Source organism: Neltuma alba, unplaced genomic scaffold (assembly GCF_004799145.2).
Source record: "Neltuma alba isolate B1F8T4 unplaced genomic scaffold, ASM479914v2 tig00005754_pilon, whole genome shotgun sequence".
Taxonomy (NCBI): Eukaryota; Viridiplantae; Streptophyta; class Magnoliopsida; order Fabales; family Fabaceae; genus Neltuma; species Neltuma alba.
Genome location: NW_021634220.1, coordinates 19,752 through 43,548, shown reverse-complemented (window position 1 = coordinate 43,548; position 23,797 = coordinate 19,752). Strand labels below are relative to the sequence as shown.

At 33.5% G+C, this 23,797-nt stretch overlaps 1 pseudogene; it reads right to left on the bottom strand.

Moving 5' to 3' along the window:
- Window positions 1-2,059: 2,059 nt before the first annotated feature.
- Window positions 2,060-7,816, bottom strand: LOC114748602 (putative receptor-like protein kinase At4g00960; annotated as a pseudogene).
- Between the last annotated feature and the right edge of the window lie 15,981 nt (window positions 7,817-23,797).

The following is a 23,797-nucleotide window of genomic DNA, read 5'->3' as shown; positions in this document are numbered from 1 at the left end:
CAAACAATATAAAGCAGCACAATAGAGGCAAGAATTGGCACAACTATAGCGACAACCTGTTAGTAATGTCTTGATCTTTCCTGAAAAGAGGTTTCCATGAAAAAATCCCCTAGCGCATTAAATCTTGAATCCTAATATGACATGCTGGTATCTTTTAAGATATGCATCCTGTCCTCCCATATATGGAAAGGGAAGCCCCACCAAAAAGTTATCGTTTGAGGAGATGAAGATTACAGAGAAACAGAGAGTTGAAAGCCGACTCAAAGAAGCAGAGCCCAAAGCTTCTCTGATCTCTATATTCTTGTAAGATGTGCATAAAAAAAGAGAATAATTTTTCACAAATTTTCTAATTACATCACAATTTCTCCATCAAACTTCATCACCTAGTTATGGGACCAAATTTTCGCAGAATAATTTGACTGGTACGTACCTCGAGAGGCTGACGCTGGAGAAGAAGGTTTTGGTGAGCCATCAGTTGCAGGATCATAAAAGGGGTAATGTGATACTACCTCCCTGGCATTCTCAATATGAGAGAATAAGAGACAGAAGATTGATAGCTGCTGTTAAATGGGACGAAGAATCAGATTCCGCCGTCTCTGATATCGAATACTCTTGAGTTGAGTACCACAGTTTCCCATTGCTCCCTTCTGATTTGGACACAACTTTGGGAGAAGAATTGAGGCATTCATGAGGCAACTTCGACATTCTTCTTGCTTAACCCCGCCTCTGCAGAGCCCAATCGCATTAACCCGTCAGCATTTTGGCCATTAGAGATATTGACGAAGCCATAGTTGCTGATTTTTGTTAGTTTGATACGTGCTTCTATTTGTGTGGTGACTTTCCGAATCGAAACAGTGGCTATGTTGGAAATCGGGAGGATCGAAGGCGGGGAGAAAGAGAAGATGAGAAAGGAGAGAAAAGAGGGTAAAAGAAACTATACAAATTGCCATCCAGAGAGATGACTAGTGGGAAAAAAATGAGCTTTCATAACAACTTCAATGGAGAAATGTGTAGTAGCTTCTCTGTTGTAGAATTTTCCCGGAAACTTGATAGGGATCGTCACCATCATGCACTGAATGGTTTCTCGGCAATGAAGTTTCTTTGAGCTTAGGGTGCCGAAGTTTCTACTTTCTTAACCATGTTTGCAGTTGTCTTCTTGCTCTATTTTTCTGCAGAACACTGGGGGCGCAACGAATATACTGTTAAATTTAGTGTATATGGTTGATATTTTATTATTTTTTATGAAAATTCAAAATTGTGCATGTTTGTGGGTATATATAAAGAAAGAAAAAATGAAATTAATACAAGATAGAAAAAACACCATATAAGAAACGAAGTTGAGAGTGAGAGATATTATTGGAAAGGAAGGAAATAGAAAAACGTATATCAAATCAAGAATAAAAAGTTAAATCCTTCAGCTATCAATTGGATATAGAAGAACCGCAAAAAAAATTTAGACTAAGATATGTTTTTAGTCTTTTAATTTTATACAAGGTTTTAATTTTATGCTTAAAAAATAGTAAAGGAAACTTGGGTGCCAATATTTTGTTTAGATACGATGAACCAACCAGATTATTTTAGTTGCTATTATATAACACAGGGGAACTCAATATCTATCGACAGTTTGTATGAGCACTTCATTGACTTTGGCAGATTCAAATGGCCTTCCAACAAATAATAAATCGTTACCAAACATTTTCTATAACTCTGAATTGATGGGATGCAGATAGCTTGCGGAACAAATAACAATTACCAGGTTTGTTGAAAATTAATGCTTGAGACAAGTGAGATTCTATTAAGCATAAGTATTCATACAAAAAGCGACAATTTCTGCAAGTCAACTAACCTTGAATAATGAGAATCAATGCTGTTTTTATCCGCATTGTTCCCATGACATGAAATTCTCTACTTGCAATACAGAGAACTTTTGAACTAAAATACATCGCATCCTTACCTGTTTATGCAAATCACAAAACTCTATCATTCTCTTTTTTTGGGGGGGGGGGTGGATTAAAGCATTTAGCTATATTGATTGAGAGTATCACCTCTACAAGTCAAATTACCGAGGATATATATCAGTTATTGAGGCCTCATTCACTGGTAATGATTTTGCAGATTTACTATATCTGTAATCCTCAGATTGTCTGCCTGATAAACTTGTGTCATTCATAAAAAATGCAGGTTTCATGGGTTCTTGAAGTGAGAAACAGTGGCTGTTGAGCATAAGCACAAGGGAAGCCAAGGTTGGTCTGTCAGCAGCTTTATCTTGAACACACAGTAAACCAATGTGAAGGCATCTCATTATTTCATTTCTTGAACCATCTTTTAACGTGGAATCTATAATGTTAGAGGCCATCCCTTTCCTCCAGCTTTTCCATGCCTGCAACAAAATTGCTGAATTTTGGTAAGTATTAGCTCGAAACTTCTAAGTTTCATGCGGACGATGATTAATTTCTTAAACTCTCAAGAATTTCAAAGCCAAGGAGAAATAAATAGTGAAAAGGCTGAAATCGTACCAAACTTGGTAGATGCTCTGCATTCTCAATATTATGACCCCCCATTCTTCTGGCCACTCACAATTTCTAGAATTAGTACACCAAAATTGAAGACATCAGACTTCGCTGAGAATCTTCCATGCCTTGCATACTCTGATGCTATTTACCCACTACATGTCAAAGTGATCAAATACAATATGTTACACTTCTCTTTACTATTATATTCAATTTCTTCTTCTGTTTGTTGTATGAAATTTAGAAACTAATATATGACATGTTTTTGTACTTACTAGGTCCCCACAACTCTATTTGTGTTGGCTTGAGTTTGATCAATAACAAATAGTTTTGCCATGCCAAAATCTGAAATCTTAGGATTCATCTCCGTATCTAAGAGAATATTACTCGCTTTAAGATCATAATGAATAATTCGTTGTTGAGATTCTTCATGAAGGTAAAGAAGGCCTCGGGCAATTCCTACTATAATTTTATAGCGTGTTTCCCATCTCAATTGTGCACGTCTAATCGGATCTATATCTCAATTCAAGACATAATCATATAAAGTAGAGTTAGGTATTTGCTCATTTATTCTTGCAACAAAGGGTAATGAATTTCATTTTCCATGTAGAAATAGAATGTCTAACTTATCAAATATAAAATGATCCAGACTTCTATTACGAAGAAGCTCATATACTAGAAGCCGTTCCTTTTCTTTCAAACAAAAACCGAGGAGTCTAACCAAATTTCGGTGTTGAAGCCTGGCCATTTGTAACATCCCAACTTTTAGACCTAGAAGTATCAAAAATAGCCTCAATTGTATAGGTTACCAGACCCCATTTAAGCAGAAGTCCTAAAGATGAGAAAGGAAGTCAAAGCAGTAGTAGGGACTAAACTGCAAAGTAAAAGTTTTCAGGGGCTCAAGTATAATCAAGTTAGAGGCTCCAGTAAAGTCTCGAAGGCTCAGAGAGAGAAAAGAGACTAGATATAGGCCAAAGGTTAAGTTAGAAACCTCAAAGAGAGGATTGTATGAAGTTAAGTCCAAACAGGGACTAAATTGTAAATTCCGGCAGTTATGACCAACATGGGTAAAAATGGAAGAGTATACAGAAAATTTTAAAAAAATCCTAGAAAATAGGAAATAATATTCTAAGACTATTCTGTGAAAAGAAATGACAAAAATACCTCTGAGATAGCTTAAATAGAATTTATGAGGTTATGGCCGATAAAGAGTACACTATTTGAGGTAATTATTTAAAATAGCAAGAGACCTCAAAAATATATACAAAAATGAGGTTAAATGATTAAAAGATTATACTAATTTATAAAATTAGTCCCACAACCGAAAGGCCAATGGAATGGCTTTAATAAATTAAAGAGCCAATTATACTTATAAAAGGGTATTTTAGTAAATGAATTTTATACAAGGCTTAAAGGAAGTGTTATGGCCTGAAAAAATTTATAGATATTTTCTAGAATTAAAAAGAATTTATGGAGCTGATAGAAGAATTTTCTGAGTTCCGGAAGGCCATAAAGAAAGTCAGAGAAACGTGGGCCAAGTAAATTCAGAGAAAACTTAAGGATTAAGTTTTGATCTAACGGCTAAGATCTAATCTCCCTTCTCCTCCACCATGTTTACAACACATGGCACCTTTTAGAAGAATGAGGTAAGCATGATGCAAGAAGATGATGCAATGATGATGCAAAAGTCCACTTGAACTTCCAAGATTGCCCTTACTCCTTCTTTTAGCTACCAAGGGCATTTTGGTCCATTCAAGTCAAATTTTTGGCTATAAATAGGCATTCCCTACCCTCACATTTCGGCCAAGGCAGGAACTATAGGGGAAACTCTGCCGCTCTTGCATTTAGAGAGAGAAAGAGCTATTTCTAGTGAGAGAAAGTCCACCTAAGTTCAAGAAATCATCAAGGTATGTGATGATTTGATACCTATTTCGAATAAGCTACTCTTCGTATCTGATTCTAAAATTTGGCATGATTAAATTACACTCTGTAAGCTTTAAATCCATGGGCAGAATACTTCATTTAGATATGTGTACGATTTATGGTGATTTTTCAAAGTTAGGATTTGAAATCTGGAAACAATGTTTAACTTTTGGAAGAGTGTCGAATTCTGTACAATTATGGTACTGTTCAGCATAGAATTGGTTCCTGAAACTATTTTTCATCTAAAGCTAACTTAAGGAGCTTTCAGTGAGACTTGGAACCACTCAATTTTGATTTTTCTATAATTAATTATGAATTTTCAAAGTTGAGCAAAAATTCTGGAATTTCTGCGTGAACAGTACCCGTGAAGCAAAATTTTTAGATTTGATCTTCTTGAATCTAAGGCCATCTAAAGTGGTCTTAATTGACAAGAAATAGATCTTAAGGATGGGAAATGATGAGGTTTATACTAGAAAAGTTAGAAAGAAGACCCTAGAAGTAAGAGAAAGGGTTGAGGTTCAAGAGAGCTAGTCTTGAACTTTATATAATCTAGTGGTTCTAATGGATTGTATGATCATTATGACTATGTTTAGGACCTTGAAAAATCTAAGGGCATATTTGGTGATGTTGACCGAATGCCCACATGGTTGGAAAGTCAAGGGAGTCAAAGGAGAAGTAAGAGGAAAGCTTGAGGTGTAAGGTAGTGAACTTACCTATTGTCATTGCTTGATGTTGTATGCTTGCGTGTTGCTGTGTACATGTTATTTGAATGTCATTGTGACATGTTTTAGCTGTTGTAATTGCTATTCATGATGAGTAGATTATGTCTCCATGGCCATGCATCAAGAAGTTAGCTTTGAGCATGCTAGTATGTCATTAATTAACAAGAGAATAAACAAGTTGCATGTAGTGCATGAGCATTCATCTAGCATGATTAATATGGTATTGTTTGCTACTGAGATTCTCCCGAGTCTCACCCCCTCCCTAACCAACCATTTAGGTCAATCAATGATGGGCACTAATGGCATGAGAAGCATGGAGAAGAAAGTGAAGAATTATTGATGTTAATGAATGATATTATTATTCAATGTATAATTCTCCTATATTGTAAATTATGTTATGAATGCCATCAATTCAATGTATGTGCTTAGAATGTTTATGGCATGAATGAAAGTATATGAGTATGAATGAGAAAGATTAAGCCCATGTTATGTATGTCAAAGAAATAAAAAGAATTAAAGCAAAAGTTAGTTAAGGGATAAAACGTAGGTCCTGGAGCAGTTAGATTCGAGCTTCAGTTTAACCTATCATATGAATGAATTAAGCTACGAAATTTGGTCTAATTATAGTACACATCCCAAGCTTTAAAATAAGTGGTAAATCACCTCAATTGGGTGTGTATACAAGGAGATACAAATTTTCAAAGTTGAGGCACAGAATCTGGAAAGTCCAGATTTTACCAAATGAACAGTAATTTTAATCCAATAAACTGTACGTTTTGGGTGAGGATAAGTTCAATTGAATATTTTTCCCTCAAAGAACATTGAAAGAGCTTTCCGTAGAATTTTGGAACACCTCCATACGATTTTTTCTAGAATTGGTTATGATTTATCAAAGTTGGACCTGTAATCTGAAATTTGCACAGTGAAAAGTAATTTCGGAAAAGTAATGTCCTAAATGAGATTTTGGAGCTCAAGACCATCCAATGTGGTCTAAAAGGATTCTAAGTGGACTCTAAGATATTATATAAGTAAGATGTGACACCATTACTTGCACTTCATTCTTAAATTCAATGTCCCCTTGCCCAGAATTCGTAGACAACCTTTTTACTGCAACCTCTTCTCCGCTAGAGAGCTTGCCCTGAAAGTTGGATGACAAGTATCAAAATTTGACCGGGGGTGCTATGTTCATAATACTGTGAGTGTTATATCTATCTACCTTGTAAACTAGTCCAAATCCTCCTTGTCCAAGCCTGTTTTGATCAGAGAAGTTATTTGTAGCAACTTTGATGCTGTCAAATTCGAACTGTATTGACTCAGTGACGTCAATTGAATCATCAGCTTCAATGTCACCTGGGCAAAATATGTTTATAAGCCATTACCTTAGATGGTGTTTAATTAAAGATGTAAGTTCTACGGAACAAACGCCTAGAAAAAGCCACGAGACATTTAATAAATTTTGACTTCGCTCAGCATTGTCAGGCTGTTAGCAACATATCAATGTGTACTTACTTGGAAATTTTCTTCCTTGGTTTTTTACTCTTACAAAAATCCAAACACAGATAAGCAGCACAACAAATGCAGAAGTTGGCACAACAATGGCAATTACAGTTTGTGATTTCTATCCTGGAAAAGAAAAATCCCCGTTCATTAAGAGAGATAATAGAAAAGCATATTGATTTTGAAGCCTTACTTATCTGCTAAAAACCACCCATTCCTCTCGGCTGGAATGTGAATTCTCAACAAAGGGGAAGTTTTGGGGGTTTAACTGCTAATAAAAGTACCTTCTGAGGATGTTGTATCTGCATATGGAGGAGGTGATGAAGATATTGTGTTGGCGGATGGAAGTGATGGACGTGTAAGCAGTGGAGGGGGAGGGGGAGACGGTAGCGGCGACGGAGCTGATAAGGGTACATCAGCTGTAATTGCATAGAAGCGGCTACTTTCATATCTGAAGTTACAAATGGGTGTAATAACCCTACCACCTGGCCTGTCATTACAGCAATCTGGAATTTTTGAGATGGCCCAAAGCAAGCAGATATTGCATTCTGACTCGTACAAACCAGGTGTGCACTGAACAACAGCATATATATTTTGAAGGTCAAGTCCTTCTTCATTTCCTGCAGCAAACTTTAGACTCGAGTTACCAGATGCAGCTCTGCTACTTAGATTTTGCAGCAAACCAGTAAGGACCTGATTATAGTGATCCCAACTTTTCACAAAGTTTGCGTTCCACATATAGAATGTAGCAATAGGATCCACCCGATTGCCTAATATGGAAGTGTCTGAGTAAGATAACATGCACTCATCGTACATCCCAATATCTTGCTTCTGATTTGGACAGAGCTCTGGCAGCAGGACTGATGAATTTTTGAGGCAGCTACGGCAAAAGTCTGACATAACATCTCCCTTGCATAACCCAACAGCATATATTGTATTTGGATAACTACCATAAGAGAGATCGTAGAAGCCATAATTTATTTGTGTGTCAGAACCGAGATTTGATAAAAGGGTATTGAGGTTGGTCTGGTAGGTGATATTTGCTGTGTTGCTGCTGTTGCTGCAATAATGATCCAGAAATTCTGGTTGGCTGCTGGCTCCACATAATAATTGAGTGATAAGAACACAGAGAAATTGAAGCAATGCTAAGTAAGCTCTGGCCATTGAACTTTGTCAAGGTGTTATAGCATTCGGAGAAGGTTTAAAGTCTAAAGCCTTTAGCTCTGCTTCATAGATTTCTTATCTCGTTTCGCTCTGTGAGGTTTCTGTTGTAAAGTACTCATCAATCTCATTAATAATGTCAATATCATCCACAGAGTTGACTTGACTTATTATGGGTAAATTGCAAAGTTAGGCATGTCGTCTAACGGAGACTAACGAGTAATGAGACATCTGCTGGTCAATTTTTTGCATTAGCGAAGGTTGAATGCAATGGAAGTGGTTGAAGACCGACCCCAATGTTAAAGACCCTGAGTTACGGCACGTCAGATGTACGTACCAATTTGTTCTTTTTCTTAATTACTTTGACCCATAAATAATAAGAAAATTAATATAATTTTTAGTTCTTTAAATTTTTTCTCATTTTGATTTTAGTTCCTCAAATTTTAAATAATAAGTTTTGATCATTTTAGAGGCAAAATGATCCAGGTTTTTATTATATTATAGAGATTAATATTTTAAATGAAAAGAAATTTAAGGGACCAAATTGAGAGTTTAAAATTGAAGAGATCAAAATTAAAATGAGAATAAATTTAAAGAGCCAAAAATTATATTAACCCATTATAAATAAAATATAATGATTCCTTCTTTTCTTTTTTCCTTTATTAAATATCAGATCGCTTTTCGTCAACCGTTTCATAGTGCATATTGCATAAGTACATGCGTTAGTCAAGCAATAATACGCTTGCCTAGTTTACAAGAGGAAGAGAAAATGTCTTGTAGACCTTTCTGGCATGACGTACGAGAGTCATCTTGCCAAAAGCTGCATGACTTTTCATGGAAAATTTCATTACAGGACAATTTACGTGATTTTATTTCCATTCAATTCAGCTCGAAAAGATTATGAAGTTCAATTGCAGTATTAGACGAAAGTGAAATGATGTTTTGATGCTAGATGATCAAAATATCATTTATTCATGCAGACTTTTGTAAATTTTATTATTTTTAACTGTTACAACTGCAAAAAATTTGCTTATCACTTGTAATTTATTTTTGCAAATTTATACATATATTGAATAAAAATAGGGAATTGATGAAAAAAAATATTGAATATCAAACCAATTCATCTCCCTAGAAAAGAAACCATAAACAATTTAATATGCATCAAATCAGAGGCCTTTTATTGATTCATAAGAGAAAGCATTAAATTAATCAAAAATATCAGGATAAAAGCTTCATCGATAAGAAAATTTTTGATAAATCTATTGAGAAATCCATTATACTTGCAGATTTTGTTATTCTTAGTTACTAAAATGTTGATGTGCATTTGAAAACTTGCATATGAATAAATGTAAATTTGTTACAGAACATATGATTCAGTAAATTGGGTGTTGTAAATTTTATATGTATATTTGTTAAAAATTTAGTAAAAAATATGTATCAACAAAATTAATTAAGTGAAAAGGTAGAGAAGATAGTTAAAAAAATCCCTTTGGTTGAATTAATTAATTAATTAATACGGCTTTTGTTTTTTTTCCCTACCACTTCGATATTTAACGTCTCGTCAGTGGACTTTAGTCCATGAATCAGAAATCAGAAAGTTGTCAAGATCATGAATATGAATTAAATTTATATCAAGGTTTCTCTAACAAACTCCCGATAGTAGCAGTGCATTCAAGCACTAGTGTATTCAAGCTGATACGCTGGGCAAGAGAAGCCAGACGTTCATCACGTATAAATATTAACTCTTGTCCATAGTATATGTAGATAATTAATTTATGGATGTTATAAAAATTAATTAAATTAGTAATTTATAATAAATATGTATTAAGATTTTCCTAAACTACCATACTTCGTCATGTACATTAAAACTATTTCTTGATAGTAACTTCCTTGATATGTACAATTAATATGGATACTTTAAGAGGGAAAATTATAAATTCAAAGAGGACAAAGTAGGTTAAGGTCTTATATTGAAGATCAAATCTAATCCCAACTAACTCTTATATTAAATACCTGAGGTAGTAATTCAAATCTCTATAGACTTCACACGTTATGCCAATATATATAGATACAGTCTAGTTGAACTGCAAGCTTTCATTTGGTTTTCTTCCGGCGAAGGCCAAATTTAGCGAGGATGAAGCTCAGCTATGGAGGCTTTATTTATTGAGGCTTCAACATAGTTTCTTCCTGTTTCAGCTGATCTTGTTGCCTCAGATGAACTATATATACTCCAAAGTGTTCATCTCCGGTAAGCCTCAAATTTTGTACATTATCTTCATCAAAGATGCTGTTCTTCTTCCCACTCACAATCTCCAGTATTAGCACATTGAAGCTAAAGACATCTGATTTAATTGAAAATTGGCCATACATTACATACTCTAGAGTCATATGCCTATAACCACAGCGTGTCATCGATATCAACAACTTTAATTAAAAATGAGCTGTTCTTCTTATCTTATTAATGATCCCCAAGTTTCTTTCTTATTGACAACTTGTTTGACATCTAGCTACTATACTTACAAGATTCCAACAATTCCACTAGTGTTATTTTAAGTTTGATCCAAAAAAAATTTTGTCATGCCACTGCCAGCAAAAAGGCTTTTAACGGCAGTTATTGAGGGTTTTTCACGACAGTTTTGGAGGTGAAGTGGATACAGTCGACGTTGAAAGGTAAATAAAACAAGCGCCATGAAAAATTGACTTTCTACGACGGTTCTGTAAAAAACCACCGTAGAAAACCGCTATGGAAAGTTGCGGTTTAGTTAATAACCGCTGTGGCAAATTATTTTAATGGTAGTTATTCAAATAACCGTTGTTAAAAATTCAATTTTTTTTAAAATACTGTGTGAATTTATTTTGACCTCCTTGCAATTTACAACTCCAAATAAATCTAAGCAGTGTAAAATATGCAGAACAATTTCAAGATGAGCACATGAACAAATAATCAACAAACTAGTTAATATATACATCCAACAAGCATTGAAATTTCGCACAAAGCTTAAAGTAGAGAAGCAAAGTACAAGGGAATATGTTTCTTCAAAGAATAGTAACAAGTGAATTCTGTCTGCATAATAGAACTAAGAAACATGTATAGGGGGGAAACTAAGAGAAAAACTATAACAATGAATTTTTTGAGGAATAACCTAACTATTTCTCTAACTTTCAAAATTCTGTAGCAATGTTATTGACAAGTGTCCCTCATCAAGTTGATTTCATCCATGTGATATGAGGCAGCATTTTGAAATACCTGTAAATCAAAAATAACATAGTCAACTTCACCAAAAATGTGGAAAGAATTGAAGAATTATATGCAATATAACTTATCTTTACCTCGTCTAATTTCTCAGTCACCCGTGTCTCAATGATGTCATTTATGTAGCGGATGACATAATATTCGCATTCAACACTCCCTTGTTGACAATAGTACTAACAAAATGGAATATAAAATTGAATATTAGACTTTGATTATAAACATTCACTTTAATTATTGAAAAAGATTTAAAAGTATATATTTAGCTTAAAACAACATGCTTTTGGGAGAATCCATATTGGTAGTTGTTTATTTTGCTTCTTTGCCACAACATTGAAACTATGAAAAACCCCATCAATAATTAAAAAAATGATATTAGAGCATGTTTTTATAAACTTCACATGTAATAAATATGTAAACATAAACTAACGTGTCGATGACATCTCTGGTTCTTCGGATGGACTTCCACAAAGGGAATCAAACTAGTAGACTTTGTTATAAAAAAGGACACAAACAATTAGGGTCTAAAAATAACTGTAAAATACAAACCATGTTAATTATAATCTTATACATACAACTTGTGTATCTCAAATACGATAATATACTTACCCTTCCTTATAACGTGCAAAATATATTTGTTTTCTCGTCTGAGACATTGTGGTTATCAGGTATATTGACCTCGCCTGAATTACTCTACAAATGACTTATTATGTTCATTAGCCAGTTGCATATTGTTCTTTCTTAGATTCAAGTTCTTCGGCATATTCTTGTGAGTATTCAAGTAAGGTAAAACTTCATCCGTGTTGTTTAAAATATATAGATGTGCCTGCATTACAATTTCTCTTGACATAGACCTCACTATAACACCCCGTGTTCCCTTGCTTCTCCCTTGATCATGTCGAGATTGAGGAAGTCCAACTGCCTTTACACTATCAAGATATGCGTTACAAAACTCAACTGCCTCCTTAGCTACATATCTCTTAACAATTGATGTCTTAGGCTGATAAAAATTCTTAGAGTACCCTTTTAGGATTTTCATATATCTCTCAAATGGGTACATCCGCCTCAAACATACAGGGCCACAATTTCTTATCTCTCACACAAGATGAGCTATCAAGTGGACCATAATGTCAACAAAATGATAGAGGAAAGTGTATTTTCAATTAGGAAAGGATCACATAACCTTTACAAAGCCTTGTAATAATACTTGTCACATCGGTTTTCATAATGCCTCAAATAGCAAGTGGAAGTAATTGTTGCATCAACATGTGACAATCATGAGATTTCATCCCCGTTATCTTCAAATCTTGCATTGAAATAAATTTGCTCAAATTAAAAGAATAACTGTGTGGCACTTTAATGCTATTAACAAAATCATAGAAACTTCTTTTCTCTTCTTTTGATAATGTGTGTGCAGCTGGATGTAAATAAGCCCTCTTACCATCTCTATCTTGTGGATGGAGTTTTCTTATTCTAAGTCTTGCATTGATTCTATCCTTAGTCTTTCCACTTATATGTAAAAGTGTACTAACAAGGCTCTCACACACATTCTTCTCCATATGCATCACATTTAGACCATGCCTCACATCAAGACTTTGCCAATATGGAAGATTGAAAAAGATAGATCTTTTTCTTTCCCCACATATTCCTCTCACCAACAGTCTTCTTCTTCTTTTTACCAAACACCACATTAATTCCCTTTACCTATTGATAAACTTATTCTCTAGTTAATAGTATTGGAGCCATTTCATATTCTTGTGAGTCGTTAAATGCCTTCTTTGGCCTAAGGTAAGGGTGGTGCTGACTAAGAAACCTTCTGTGACTAAGGTAGATCGTCTTCCTGCCATGTTTAAATTGCATGTAATAGGTGCCTTCTTCACATATCAAACATGTTTTATACCTCTTAACACTGTATCCTGACAAATTTTCATATGTTAGAAAGTCATTTATCGTAGTGAAGTCATGGCATGTAAATTAAAAGTCTCTTGCTTATATGCATCAAACATATCAACACTTTCCTCCCATAATTTCTTTAGGTCCTCAATCAAAGGTGCCAAATACATATCGATATCATTTTTCGGTTGTTTTGGCCCCGAGATCATCAAAGATAGTATGATATACTTGCTTTTTATATATAACCAAGGAGGCAAGTTGTAAATTATAAGGAGCATCGGCCAAGCATTGTGTGTGCTACTCAGATTACCATATGGATTAATTCTGTCTGTATAAAGCCCTAGCTGAAGGTTTCTTGCCTTGCAACCGAATTGAGAAAATTTTTGATCTATTGTTTTCCATTGAGGAGAATCTGTTGGGTGACAAAGCTTTCCAACACATATTTTCTCATCGACATGCCATCTCAAGTTCTTTGCTTCTGTGACATTAGCAAATAGATGCTTAAATCGTGATATTATTGGAAGATACCACAGAACCTTCAAAGGAGAACCTTTGGTCATCTCATTATAATCACCATCATCTTTCTTAAATTGTATCTTGAAGTCCCACATTTAAGGCACTTATTCAACCCTTCATACTCATTTCTGAATAATATACAATCATTAGGGCATGCATATATCCTCTCATATTTCAAACCCATCATACACAAAATTTTCTTTGCCTTGCACATTCGTTTTGGAAGTGAATTCCCTTTTAGAAGAATATCACTCAGCAGTTCAAGCAATTCTGTGAAACTAGCATCAGTCTAACCATTTCTTGCCTTCAAGTTCATCAATTTCAACATGATTGTCAACCTTGTGTAATCATCTTTACACTATAGATATAAAGGCATCTTCGCATCACTACATAAAGTTTCAAAAGTGGGAGAGAACTGTGTAGAGGATTCAGACCTTATGTCACAAAACATATCCAAAATTCTATCACCAAAGTCTTCATTCACAACCTTCTCCTTTTCAGACAGTGTAGTCTTTCTAATATCTCCATACCATATCCAGTTTGTATACCATAAATTTATCCTATCATAAATAAGATGCTCTTTTATCTCAGAAATACTCCGCCAACTATTGTTTAAGCATTTGACACAAGGACAATAGTATAATCTATCTCTTTTAGTAGGGGCATTTCTCTGAGCAAACTCAAGAAACCTTTCAACCCATCCTCATATTCTTTGTTAATTCTCTTAGCTTTCATCCAACTACGATCTATTGTTTATAGAGTCAATGAACATAGTTGTTAAGCTCAATTCTAACTCATTAATTCAAATATTGAAATAATAAAATAATTAAATATTAAATTAAAATTGACTAACACTTAATTACAAATTAAAGGGAATGTCTCTTTTTTAAAAATAAAAAATTTGATAGAAATTCCCCTTAAATATATAACAAAGGGAAAATTAGAGTGAAGGACCAAGAAAAAATTATATTTATTATAAAGAATCTTAAAAATTGTAATTATTTAAAAGGACCATAAATAAACAATTAAATATGCAAACACCAAATTAGAAACAAAACGCACTCAAAATTTTAAAATCAGATTACTTTTAAAAATTAGATTAAGTAATTTCTTAAAAATTGTTATATATAGTGAATGAAAGAAAATATTGATAAAAATATAAAATCAAACAAACATAAATAAGTTTTGTAAAACAATTAAACAAAAATTATTTTAACCAAAAATAAAACTATTCTTCATGACATATTTCACCATGCATAAAGTTCTATAAAAAGATTAAATTAATTAAATATAATTTCTCTTCAAACACTTGTTTCTAATTTAAATTTATAGAAAAAATAAACATAGATTTGTATATAAAATTTAAATTTTTGTAAAAATAAATTAAAACACATATATATTTAAAGAAGTAAATTTTTGTAAAAATATTATTCCCTTTAAGTCCTCCATTCTAATTTTTCCTATAACAAATCCCAAATTATTTAAAAAATAACCAAATCAATCAATCAATCAACTAAACCAACTTAACAATATAATAAACAAATTAAAGATAGGATAAATTTGAAAAAAAAATATAACAAATAAAACAAAATAAAAATTTAATTTCAAACCAATTCAATGAATAAAGATTCTTAAAGCTAAAATTTTTGAATGTAAAACTGGAATACAAATGATATCCATTTGTAGTGAAATTTTAAGCAACACTTTATCATCAATCAAAGTTCATAACGAAAAAAAAATTCGCAAAACACTAAACAAATTATTTATTATTAAATTCTCAAGTTTATTACAAAAAAATTACCAAAAATTGGAAATAAATATAAAAAATTATTAAAAAATCAAAAAATTCAAAACTAATCAACTTCAAACATTTAAACATGTTTCTAATACCATATATAAGAAGAAATTGAGGTTTTCTCATACCAAATGCCACCAATCAGTACTTCGAACACATAAAAAATGTAAAATCAACAATGCAAGCCAACCACAATGTAAAACTAACAAACACATTTGAAATACAACAGATTTTTATTGTCAAAACACCTAAGAAACCAAGAAAATTGAAAAGAATAAAAGAAGAGGATACTCACTCAGTAGAGACGATTCAAATGCGAGAAGATGGGCGTTCAAATGGCAGTGGACGGCGGCAAGACACCACAAGCTAAATGGAGGAGTTTAAACGGTGGGAAAGGGGGGGAATGGCCGGTAATGGAAGTTTGTTGCTAGTGGGACAGAGGGGGACTATGGTGCACTGATACGAAACTATGAAAATGAGTAAAACCGGACCCCATCACGGTTTATTTTAAAACTTTCCATGGCGATTATTAAGAAAACCGCCATGGAAAGTATTTTTAATGTCCAAGGCGGTTTTCTTAATAACTGCCGCGAAAAATCAATCGTCAGGCTACTTATTTACAAAAATGCCACCACCTTTTTTGCCATAGTGTTTTTCTTCTTAATCATCGTTATTTTGTGATGTTAAATGTTATTTTTCTAGTAATGTGCCAAAATTGGATATCTTGAGATTCAACTCTTCATCTAAAAGAATATTACTTGCTTTGAGAATTCTCATGAAGATAAAGAAGGCCACAATCCACATCTACAATAATTTTGCGATGCAACATCCAATTTAGTTGAGCACCGCAGTATGGATTTACAATTTCATGTTGACATGATCTTAGAATTGGTAAATAAAAATTTGTTGTGAAATCAAAATCAACATGATATCTTGTCCTACGACAAACAACTTACAAGTTTGTGTCTTTAATGTCTCTTGCCCTTTATATCAGAACTAGCATTTGATCTTTTACAGATTATTCACCTAAACTTTAATGAGAGAGAGATCATAAAGAGCACAAATTAATTATGCTAAAGCACTTATAACCCACCAAATAACTTGTAGTTAAGACTTTTATTAGAAAGAAATTCATATATGAGTAGTTTTTCTCCTCTTTCCAAACAGAAGCCAAGGAGTCTAACCAAATTGCGGTGTTGTAGCTCGGCCACCAACATTACTTCATTTTTAAATTCTATGTCTGCTTGTGCAGAATTTATGGATAACCTCTAATGATTCCTCTGTCGTTAAAGCACTCAATTAAACTAGGTCTTAATTAATTTGTAGTTTAGGATCAACCTAGGTCATTACTTCCAAGGAGCAAGTTATGGGTTTCTTTAGGTAAAAATTTAGGTGATGAAAAATGTAATAAAATGGACCTAAACTAAAATGCAAAATTTTAATTCTAAATGCAAGATGCAAATGTCCTAAAATCTATATGAAAATTAAATTAAACTAAATGAATGCAATGCAATTTTTGGGGGGGCTGTTTTTTAAGAAGGAAAATAAAAATGATGAATAAAGGAAATTAATCAGAAAGCAAAGAGAATTAGCAAGTAAAAATTCAGAAATTTCTCTTCAGGTCTGGTAGATGGGACAACTCAGGATTTGCATGAATTTAACCTTCATAACCTTAATCAGTTAATTAGACCAAAGGGAGGTGATAAGATAGTGGAATTAATAAACTTAATTACCTACTTGAAATAAAGGAAACCCTCAATTTCAAAAACCCTTAAACCATTAGAGAACTCATAACAGTGTGAGGTTAGTTAATTAAGCTTATTAAAACCAATGAAAATAATTCAAATTAATTATGAAAATTATGTTTGAAATTATCCAATTAAACAATCAGATAATCAACCAACTTAATTAAACAATTAAGAGGCAAAAGAACCCAAATTTTGCAATTCAAACGACACTGATAATTAAATTTATAATGAAAACTCAATTATAAATTCAATTAACAATGCAAAGGTTCTAAACATAAATTCCAACAAGTATCTCTGCACAAATAAGATCCAAATATCAATCCAATCCAAGAATAAAAATGACAATCTAGAACTAAATTATCTCAACAAAAATACAACTTAAAATTATTTAAAACTAAATAATTTCAAGTCCTTGAATTAAAAAGATAAATGGAACATCACTCCCTTGTGGTCTTCAAGTCTTAGCCCAAGGCTCAAGCCTCTTCCATGCTCCCCCCAAGTTGTCTCCCAAGCAAGCTTAAGCTGCCATCAAAATGCCCCCTCCTCTAAAGTTGTTAGATGCCATAGCCATGAATGACGAGGTGTGAATGGGAATTTGGCCGTGTAGTGAGAAAGGAGAGGAAATTGATTGAAATTGTTAGGTGAATATGGAATGGAATCAATGAAATATGAGAGAGGGCGTGAGGCTAGAGGAATATTGTTGAAGGAGGGGATTTGATGTTAAAATTGTATGAATGCAGAAGGAAAAGTGATGCTAGGCGTGTCTGAAGGGATTATTTTGATGGGAGAAAAGGAAATTTTTATGGATCTAAAGTTTAAGCCCATTAGTAATTAATTGGCTCACTTGATATTAGCCATTGGATTGTGCTTAAATCCCAAGAAACAATCTTGCACCGTTGGATTTCCAGTATGCTTTCTTGACCTACAAGAATTTAAGTGCATCTATTAATGTAGATTGTATTCAAATATAAAATATATATATCAAAAATTAAATATTAGATATGCACAAAAATTAGGCAAGAAAGTGCAAAAATTTCTAAAAATAATCTTTCTAAAAATATGAGACTTGTTTCCAAAGAAATAGGAAAAATTACCTCCAAGTCAAAAAAAGAAAATCACAAAATATTTATATTTTTAATCCAAAATCTCAATTTTTTTGCAAAATCCAAAAATCAACCAATTAATCCAATTATGCATAAAAATCCAATTAAGCTCAAAATTATCACTTAAATCCTGAATTACTATGGGATAAAATATATAAAAATTGGGCTTTATCGATTCCCCCACACTTAGCCTTTGCACTCTGGGGCAAAGCAAATGAAGACCAAAGAGCAATAAGAAAAACAAAAGAAAATTAAACAAAAGTGAATGTTCTAATCACAAGCAAAAGGTAAGTCAAAGCATTCAATATCTCTCTTATCCAAGTAATCTTCTCATGAGTCAAGAAAACAAACATCATGGCAATTTAGTTGACAAAGGGGAATCTAAGTTAGAAATCCCTCACCAAGGTTAATGTGTATGTCACTCATCACTCAAAAGTGTATTGGCTTATGTTTGCACTCAAAACCATCCTATCCAATTCTCTTTCCATAGGCTTGACAAGAGTCTAAATTCTCCACTAATCATAAAGCAATTACTAGCATAAATCAAAAGGACTTTTATTAGGTCGTAATAGGGCTAAAGTAAAGAAAGAAAGGATAGAGTGTTTGGGAAAACAAAGGTAAACATCTTAGGAAATGAAGAGAATCAATGAAAAAGTATAATGGAATGCAATAAACTAAATTAAATTTGAATTGGGTCATTCTTCTTCTTCTTTTTTTGCTTTTCTCTTTTTTTTTTCATCTCCCTTTTTTTAACTTTCTCAGGCCGTTATATATATGCTCTTTTGATGAGAACCCTCATATTAGTGATACAAAGGCCTGGTTACTCAAGCATGGATAACTCATTGGCACTAAAATGCTACTAGCACGCTTATAGCCCTTACTGGCTGTTTGGCGCGACGATCGACATTGGTGACACTCCAATAAAATGTGTTATTTACCTCCCTCATTTATGTCAGTTTTGTAAAACAGAGGAGAAATATATAGTCTTCATGTCTGTTTACACGAAACTGACGTGAATGTCTGTTTAATAAGAATAAACATGATTTCACATCTGTTTAATGAAAACAGACATGAGTTCACGTTTGTTTAGAGAAAACAGACGTGAAGCCACATCTGTTCATCACAAATAGACGTGAACTCATGTTTATGTTTTTAAACAGACATCACTTCATGTCTGTTTTTAGAGAAACAGATGTGAAGTGGCTTATTTTTTTAAAAAAAATTGCACTCATCAGCTTCATATCCATCACCAGCCTGCAGCTAGCGCGCGTGAACTTTGATTTTTCGCTCTCTCCTCATTTTTGTCTTCTACCTGTAGCAGCCGTGAGCTACTCTGAAACTCTCCCTCTCATTTCAGCTCTCTCAAGGTTGTTATTCTGCAGCTAGCCCTCCTTCCATTGCCGTCGTTCTGCATCAGCTGCCATTTTCGTGTTGCATCAGCTGCGATCGTCGTCGTTCGCTCAAGGCTGAAGCAGTGAAGTTCACATGTACAGCAGCTCACTGTGCTCCTCCTCTCTCCAGGCCCGTGATACTCTCTGATTTGAAGGCAAGCCAGAATAGTTTCAACCTGCAGTGAAGATAAGTTCATTCAACGGTTGTGTTGTGGGTTTAATATGTTGTACGTCGGTTTGTGTGACTTGAGGAATTTTGAGTTGGTTTCTAAGATTTCTGTTTAAACTTTTATTGAAGAATTGTGTTTAGATAGTTTTAAATTTGTATATATTGATTGGGTAGAAAATTTAGAGGTTTCAAGCCTTGTTAATACTTGTTAGAAAAATAATGCATATAAGGTGTTTGTCAAAATGCCTAAGAGAGATTGCATTTAGATAGTTTTCTATATGTATTGAATTTAGATTAAGGATTGGGTATACATTAAATTATTAATGAAAAATACATTTAGATAGGTTGAAATTTGTTTATATTGATTGGGTAATGGATTTGAAGTTTGAAATCCTTATTAACTAACTTGTTTGAAAATTAATACATAAAAAGTGTTTGTCAAAATGTCTAAACAAGAATTTTTCTATATGTATTGAATTAGAATGTTGATTACATTCAAGAGGAAGCTTTAAAAATTGGATGTTTATTAATTGGATAATGGATTTGAAGATTAAAAAGATTGTTATGCATTAACTAGTTGTCAATGGAAAGCTTTGTTCTCATAATCTTTGAATTTTTGTTATGTTATATGTAAAATTTCCACTACTTGTAAAAGTAATTTTTATGTCTTTTTAAATTTTAGGAATTGGCATGATGATAGAGTTATTATGAGATGTTTTATGTTGTAATTGGAATGAATCGGATTCAATTGATATCATTAGTTTTGAATTTGGTTTATGTTTATTGGGACTGTGCTAAATGGAATTAAATTGTTCAAAATTCCTTAGGTAGTAATGGAATGGATCATAGTTGGATGAATGCTTTTAGAACAAGTGATGAATATGAGAAAGGAGTAGAACAATTTATTGAATTTGCTAAAAAGATTGCTCCTAGCAATAACGGAATGTATTTTTACCCTTGTGTCAAGTGTTTAAATGAGAGTCGACTAAGTGTTGATGATATTAGGGATCACCTGCTTTGTGATGGTATAAATCTTTGATATACAAAATGGATATGGCATAGTGAAGTAGGAACAAGTTCAGTACTCGAAGAAGAGGAAGTTATGGATGATATAAATGACAGAATAAGCAATATGATTCATGAGGTAAGGGTAGAGTTCTTTTCGCGATCACATGCAAATGATAACTTAAAGAGTGATGCAGAGATGCCTTTGTACCCTGGGTGTTCTAAGTATACACGATTGACAATTGTATTGAAATTGTTCAGTTTAAAAGCAAATAATGGGTGGACTGACAAAAGTTTCACAGAGTTGCTTCAATTGATTAGTGATATGCTTCCAATTGATAACGTTCTTCTAAATCGTGTGTATGAGACAAAGAAAATCTTGTCTCAGATGGGTATGGGCTATGAAAAGATACACACTAGTCCTAATGACTGTGTATTATACAGAAAAGAGTATGCTGGTCTACGTGAGTGCCCAAAATGTAAAACTTCATGATATAAAGTGAAAAAGAACATGGATTGTGCTGGTAACTATGATGGTGATGATGAAACAAGGAAAGGGAAACCTTTGAAGGTGTTATGGTATCTTCTGATAATACCACGATTTAAGTGCTTATTTTCTAATGCAATAGAAGCAAAAAAAGTTAAGATGGCATTTTGATGAGAGAATATCATATGGAAGCTATCTTCAACACCTTGCTGATTCTCCTTAATGGCAGAACATAGATTAAATATTTCCAAAATTTGGTCTTAACCAAGAAATCTTTGCCTTGGCCTTTGTATAGATAGAATCAACCCTTACAGTACTCTTAATAGCACACATAGTGCATGGCCAGTACTGTTGGTGATTTACAACCTACCTTCCTGGTTATGTATGAAGCGCAAGTACATGATGCTTTCTATGATGATTTCAGGACCGAAACAACCAGGAAACAATATTGATATCTACTTGGCACCTTTAATTGAAGATTTGAAGATGTTATGGGAAGAAGGCGTGGATGTGTTTGATGCATACAAGCAGGAGTCCTTTAAGCTACGTGCAATGATCTTTACAACAATAAATGACTTTCCTGCGTATGGAAATCTATCAAGATACAGTGTGAAGGGGCATAAAGTATGTCCTATATGTGAAGTAGACACATACTTCCACCAACTTAAGCACGGAAGGAAGACAGTTTATCTCAGTCACAGGAGGTTTCTTGATCGGTTCCACCCATATTGGTGATTGAAAAAGGTTTTGAATGGCTCACCAGAGCATGGCATGGCTCCAAATGCATTAACTGGAGAGGAAGTTTACCAGTGAGTAGAAAGAATTAATGTCATCTTCGGTAAGACTCAAAAAGGTACAAGTGAGAAAAACATACGGAAAAAGAGGTCTATTTTCTTTGATCTTCCATATTGGCATAGTCTTGATATAAGACACAGTATTGATGTGATGCCTGTGGAAAAAAATGTGTGTGATAGTCTTATCGGTACTCTTTTGCACATACCTGGAAAAACTAAAGATGAAATTAACGCAAGACTTGATCTGGCTGAAATGGGAATACGAGAGCGCTTACATCCACAATTAAGAGAGGGTGGTAAGCAGGCTTATATGGAACCTGCAGCCTACACATTGTCTCAAGTCGAAAAAACAAGCTTGTGTCGGTGTTTGCATGACATCAAGGTGCCCCAGGGGTATTCTTCTAACGTGAAAAGGCTTGTCTTAGTGCACGATTTGAAGTTAATAGGAATGAAGTCTTATGATTATCATGTACTGATGCAACAACTATTACCAGTGGCTATTTGAGGCACAATGAGAGATGATGTGAGGAGCACTATAACTAGATTATGTATCTTCTTCAATGCTATTTGTAGCAAAGTCATTGATATAGAGAAATTGGACGAATTGGAAAATGAGGGTTATGTTATTTTGTCTCAACTAGAAATACATTTTGCTCCAGTATTTTTTGATATCATGGTGCATTTGATCATTCATTTAGTGAGGGAGATAAGGCTTTGCGGCCCTGTTTTTCTAAGATGGATGTATCCATTTGAGAGATACATGAAAGTCTTAAAAGATTATTCTAAGAATCCTTATCGACCTGAAGCATCAATTGTTGAAAGGTATGTAGTGGAAGAGGCTATGGAATTTTGCAAAACATATCTATTTATAGCTAAGACACCATCTCGCCATGAAAAGGTTACAAGTAAAGGAATAGGGGGGCTGAAGGTAAAGAGTATGGGTTGTGAAGAAGTGTTACAAGCGCACTTATACATATTGAATAATATAGAAGAAGTACAGTCGTATTTAGATGATCACAAAAAAAGTTTAAAAGAAAAGTATCAAAAGAAAAGTGATATGCAGATAGCTAATGAGCATAACAAAACATTTATAATATGGTTCAATGAAAAAGTTTTGAGAGAGGTCAATGTGTCTGATACAATAAAATGGTTAGCTTGGGGTCCTTGTTTTGAAGTTATCACTTGGAGTGGATATGACATAAATAGATATTTCTTCTACCCAAAAGCTCGAGATGACAAAAGTACTATGTAGAATAGTAGGGTAATGGTGGTTGCTGAAGCGATGCATTTTTCGAGTTTGAAAGATAAAAACCCTAAATTGGCATCTATGGCTTATTATGGAGTTATTGAAGAGATATGGGAGGTAAACTACACCAATTTCATGATTCCTGTCTTCAAATGTAAATGGGTCAAAAATAATAGTATTGAAATAGATCAACAATTTGGATTTACATTAGTTGATCTTGGTAGGGTTGGTTATGCAGATGAGCCGTTCATTTTACCCAGCCAAGCAAAACAAGTATTTTATGTTACTGATCCAGCAAATAAAAAATTATCTATTGTCCTTTAAAGTAAAAAGCAGAAGGACAGTGATCCAACCATGAATCTTGATGAGACACCGCCTTTTGCTTCAAATCTGCCTAGACTAAGTGAAGTAGAATTGGTAGATAATGATGAATATGCTGCAAGAGATTATCATTGTGAAGGGATATGGGACAATGCATAAAGTTAGATTAAGTATTGTAATTTTGCAATGTACCTTGTGTTATTTTCTTTCATTTATTTCATTGCAATATACTTGATATTATTTATATTAATGCATTTCATTATAAT